The sequence below is a fragment of the Prionailurus viverrinus genome, unplaced genomic scaffold (assembly GCF_022837055.1).
Source record: "Prionailurus viverrinus isolate Anna unplaced genomic scaffold, UM_Priviv_1.0 scaffold_42, whole genome shotgun sequence".
Classification (NCBI taxonomy): Eukaryota; Metazoa; Chordata; class Mammalia; order Carnivora; family Felidae; genus Prionailurus; species Prionailurus viverrinus.
Window position 1 is genome coordinate 3,861,900 of NW_025927609.1, and position 5,635 is coordinate 3,867,534.

The window sequence follows — 5,635 nt, forward strand, 5'->3', positions numbered from 1 at the left end:
TGTTGGGTAGGGTTTCTTGATGTATTCTGGATACGTGTTCTCCGTCCCATCGGTAGGTTGGAAGTGTGTTCTCCCAGCCTGAGGCTCGCCATTCAGTTTCTTGTGTTCCTCGTTTTCATAAAATCCAAGTTCTCACTATTTTCCTTGATGGTTATGGGTGGGGGTTCTATCTGTAGGCGTGCCTTCTTTATGAAATCTCTGCCTACGACAAGAATATGAAAATATTTTCCTGTGCTTTCTTCCAGAAGCACCATTGTTTTGTTTTCACAGCTAAGTTTAGGATCCATGTCAAAATTTTTTTTAACGTTTTATATATTTTTGAGAGAGAGAGCAAGCAGGGGGTGGGGACAGAGAGAGAGAGAGAGAGAGAGAGAGAGAGAGAGGGAGACACAGAATCCGAAGTAGGTTCCAGGCTTTGAGCTGTCAGCACAGAGCCCAACGTGGGGCTCGGACCTGTGAGCCGTGAGCTCATGACCCGAGCAGAAATCAGACACTTAACCAGGCGCCCCTAAGTTTTAATAATTTTTTAAAATTATTCATCCTGGTTGGATTGAGTTTCTTGAACCTATGGGTTACTACCTTCCATAAGATTTGGAATATATTTGGCTATTTTTTCTCCAAATACTGCTTTTCTCTCTCCATCCCTCTCCCTCTCTGTCTCCTCTACACCTGTTTGCTATCGGTCATGTCCTTCTTACAATTTGTTCTGGGTTTATGATTTTTTTCCTCTCTGTGATTCATTTTGGATATTTTCTACCGATCTCTCTTCAAATTTATTTTCTTGTGTTCCGCCGTATTCAGTCTGCTGTGAAAGCCACCTGAAATACCCTTGTTTAAAATATTTATTTGTTCATCTAGCATGTCCACTTGGTGATTTTCGTAGACTCCAATTCTCCTGCGAAATGCCCCCTCTTTGCATTGATTTTCCCTACCTTTTACTCTATGCTTCACATATTTATCATAGCTATTTTGATGTCAGGGGCTGCTAATGCTTTTTCTGAGTCATTCTCTGAAGTGTGACCTTTAAACATGTGAGCCATTTCCACAGAGGAGGTGAAATGAAGCCTGTCTCCTGACTCATACGGCTCCTGGTGCTGTGTTACTTCTCACCTACAGCGTGTGGCTGTTTCGGGGGGGTGCTTTCTTAGGGTGCTGGTATACATTTCCAGGAACCGGTCAGGAGACGGGCGTTGCTATCCACCCTCAGTAATAACACCGATGCAATAACCCAAACTGTGTGGTCACTGGACATCAGGAGGCGTCTGTCCCTCCCACAAACCACACTCAATTGTCTTGGGCAACACCAAGTCTCTAGATAAAAATTAATTTTCGGGCACCTGGATGGCTCAGTCAGTTAAGCGACTGACTTTTGATTTCGGCTCAGGTCATGGTCTTGCTGTTTGTGAGATCAAGCCCCACGTCGGGCTCCATAGCTGGCAGCACAGAGACTGCTTGGGATTCTGTCTGTCTCTGTCTGTCTCTGCCCTTCCCCCCATCGAGCTATCTGTGTCTCTCAAAATAAATTAAAAAAAAATCATTTTCACCATTCTCCCTCCTTGAATTTGCCCATCTGTATTGAGGATTGCCGATTCACCCATTTACAAACCACTGTTTGAGTAAGATGGCCCAAAATGAGGTTTCTCTGTAGAATCTTCTGGGAGAGGGGCTCTTTAAAAATTTCACTACCTCCCTTCACCCCAGACCGTGAATCAGCCGCAGTGGGGGAGCCGGGAAAGAGGTCCAGGACCATGCTTTGGAGCCACTGCTGGGCCACTGGAGGCAGACCAGGACCCAGGTGTCCCCACCTCTTTTACAACCCTTGGCCGCCACTCTACCCACATCGCTGGGAGCGTTGCACCCCAGCAGGAAATGGCTGAACCTGTTTCCTAACTTGACCTGCTGGCCTCAGTCTGTCCAGCTGCCCGGGCCCTCTGTGCCTGTCACACAGGGTCCTGCGGTCTGAGGTCACTATGGGGCAAGACTGTGGCATACAGACTGAGGCTCTCGAGGACACAGAGATGAGGGTGGGGTTTCCCTGATGAACTGCAGGGTAAGAGATGAGAAGTAAAAGGTGCACTCAAGTCAACTGCTTTATTTATTTTCCAAAAAATGTCCTGGAATGTTTTCTTGATATGCCCAAGGTTAAATGGGCTTGATAAGAACAGGCCTCAAAACAAAACAAACAAAAAAGTAGGAAGCTGGGGGCGGACCCTTTTGTCCCCAACAAAGGAAGAGGGATCCTAGGATGCTCCCAATTAACGGCAGCAGATTCTTTAAACAAATTTTTAATGTTTATTTATTTTTGACAGACAGAGTGCAAGCAGGGGAGGGGCGGAAAGAGAGGGAGACACGGAATCGGAAGCAGGCTCCAGGCTCCGAGCCATCAGCACAGAGCCCGACGGGCTTGAGCCCACGAAGTGCAGGATCATGACCTGGGCCAAAGTTGGCCACCCAACCCACCGAGCCCCCCAGGCGCCCCGACAGCAGCAGATTCTCACAGCCACCTCTCTCTGTTGAATTTTTTCAGAACAAGGACACTGGAAAAGCGCATAAGAATAGCTCACGCGGTTGGGATTGAAAAACATACATATACAATTTGATATAAGTCACTAGGATGCTGGCAAAAAACCTCAAACCTGCTCTCACAGTGGGGACAGTCCCAGTGGCCATGGGAAAGGCTGTTCGTGTGGCCCTAGAGCCAAGAGGAGAGACAAAAGCAAACCCAGCAGGTGCTTCCTCAGGGTCAGAGGACTTTGAAGACAGGGTGAATGGCTGTGGTCTGATGTACTGCAGCTCTCCCCACGGTCAGCGTTCACGGGGACGGGTGTCTGTCGTGGTCAGGTCTCCGGGCAATGACAGTGGGGTCCGGGCTAAGCCGAGGGGGTGGGTGGTACAAGCTGGTGTGGAGCGTGGAACAGCTTGTGGACAGGGCCCCCAAACCGTCCTGTGATGTCTAGAACCCGTGAGAACCAACCTTGACGGCTGAGCATCTAAGAAACTTCCATCAGAGCAGTGGCAGTGATGTGGGGACAGAGTGAGGCTCCGTTCTGGCCTCCCCGTCTTGAAAGCCTACCCTTGAGGCCACGCCCACCGAACACCGAACATGCGCCCCTGTTGTCAGGACGTTAGCTTCCGAAGGCTTTGCTTTCTGAATCCTAGAAATCCCAACTTAAAATTTTGACTCTTCAGTTGGGTGTCCGACTTCCTTTCGGGTCATGATCTCACAGTTTGTGAGTTCGAGCTCTGCATCGGGCTCTGGGCTGACAGCTCAGAGCCTGGAGCCTGCTTTGGATTCTGTGTCCCCCTCTCTCTCTGCCCTCCCCTGCTTCTGTTCTGTCTCTTTGTCTCTCTTTCTTTCTCTGTCTCTCAAAAATGAGTTAAAAACCACTAAAAATTTAAAAAAAAAAGGCTTTGACTCTAGAATGCCTTCACAAAATGTCGGTGGAGCATTGTACGGAATAGACTTTTCCCACTTCGCTTGGCCCCTCACTGGCCCCGCACCCCAAGGACTAGCAGCCTTGCCCCTCCACCTCGCCTGGCCCCATTCCACTGGGGGACACGCAGGATCCGGAGCGCTGGCAGTCCCCGCGCTGGGCGGGCCAGCGGTCTCCCTGGCTTATTGTTTAGAATTTAGAAAGCACTTTCCCATAGAAACAGGGGTTAGGTTCCCAGGCCAGGCATGAAAGCCCATTCTTGTTTCACTTGTAGATAAACTGCATTACTGCAATTCTCCACCCGACCACATTGTGGAACTCGGTATAGAAAGTTCTACCACCCTACGTTTGTTGGAAAATATCCCCAATTCAGTCTTCGACCTCCCGGACGCGGGGTATGGGCTCCGTCCTCCCTCCTGCAAGAGACCAATCTTCAGTGACGTGGGCCCTGGGGCTCCCACCTGCGTCCAGATGGGGGCTGGTGCGTGGACCACCATGGCCCAGAGGTGGCAATGCCATGGCCACAGAAGCAAAGCCAGGAATTGAGGGAAAGAGCGGAGTCCCAGGCTGAGGCAGCGTTTCATGCATAAAATTATCAGTAGTTTCTGGAAGTGGAGCCTTGAGTCCCGTGCTGGTTTGTGATCTCTGTCACAAGCTAGGGCAGATGAGATGCACACAACCAGAGGTCCCGGTCAGGACAAAGGATCTAACCCAGAGGAGGGCAGGGAGGGTTCATCTCGAAGGCTAAGTTGGGTTCATCACTATGGCTGTCATTGCCGCAATCCCCGTCAAGCTGAGTCTGGGCTCAGCAGAACCCGGAGCCCTGATCGATTAGTGATGTCTGCCGAGGGAAGGGGCAGGGACAGTCCCCGCGTGTTTGCCAATCCTGGCTATGCCCTCACGGGGAAAGTCAGTACCCACCATATTTTTAGAATTCCCCAAGGAAAGGTGTGCTTTTATACACAAGACACTCGGATAATTTTCGGAGGTCGATCATAGAAGCGTTACTTATCAAGGCTTCTACAGTTGGGCACATGAATCTGAAAATGTTGTATGCCAGATGATGTCTGTACAGTGTGGGGAAAAAGAACGTGATCACGTGCTGGGGGAAAGGCTTTGCTATACCTAAAATTGAATGTTGCCTGGACAGCTGAAATCACTACCACGGAAAGGTTCACATTTCTTACCATAGTGTCCAGAAAAGCACAGCTACGTAATATACGTGTGCCCACTGCGTCCTGAACCTGAATTTTTACTGTAATTTTATCTTACCATACTTTATGAGTCATCATAATTATACATGCATGTATTGGGGGCAGTAAAATAGTATTTTGTTGATCGACTTACAACATAATTTGAAGACGCTTTTTCTCCAAAATGCTAACATTCTATTATTGTCATGTAAAAATGTTTTTCCTCTGCACCGACCCCCTCAAACTGTGTGTCTCAGTGGGTACTTTTCCCGAGCAGCTCCCGAGGTACAACCAGATGCTCCAGGTCTCATGGGAAGCACACCGTGAATCCTGAGTGAGGGAGGGTGTTTCTTCATAGCAGAAACCTCAACACTGCTGACACCCCACTGGAGGAGTTCGCTTCGCATAGCCCAGCTCAGAACCAAGACAGGGGACTGTGGACCCAAAGGCATTCATGGGACCTGCAGCCCAGTTGTCCAGCAGAGCTCATGCCCGCCCTGCAGCTTCAGGTGGAACGAGCTGGCTTATTCCCCCCGCCCTGAAGACGTCAGGTCTCCCCTGAAATCCGCTGCAAACCTTTCATGCTTTTTAAATCAAAAAGATGTCTTGTGATTAACATAGTGAGCTCAACTCACATGAAGCAACCACATTTAGGATGTTCTTCTGAGTGATCGCATGAAAGATGGATGGATGGGTGGTGGATGGATGAGTGGATGGATGGATGGACGGACAGAAGGATAGATGGATGGATGATGGATATATGATGATATATTTTATTTTATTTTTCAACGTTTATTTATTTTTGGGACAGAGAGAGACAGAGCGTGAACGGGGGAGGGGCAGAGAGAGAGGGAGACACAGAATCGGAAACAGGCTCCAGGCTCTGAGCCATCAGCCCAGAGCCCGACGCGGGGCTCGAACTCCCGCACCGCGAGATTGTGACCTGGCTGAAGTCGGACGCTTAGCCGACTGCGCCACCCAGGCGCCCCTATGATGATATATTTTAAA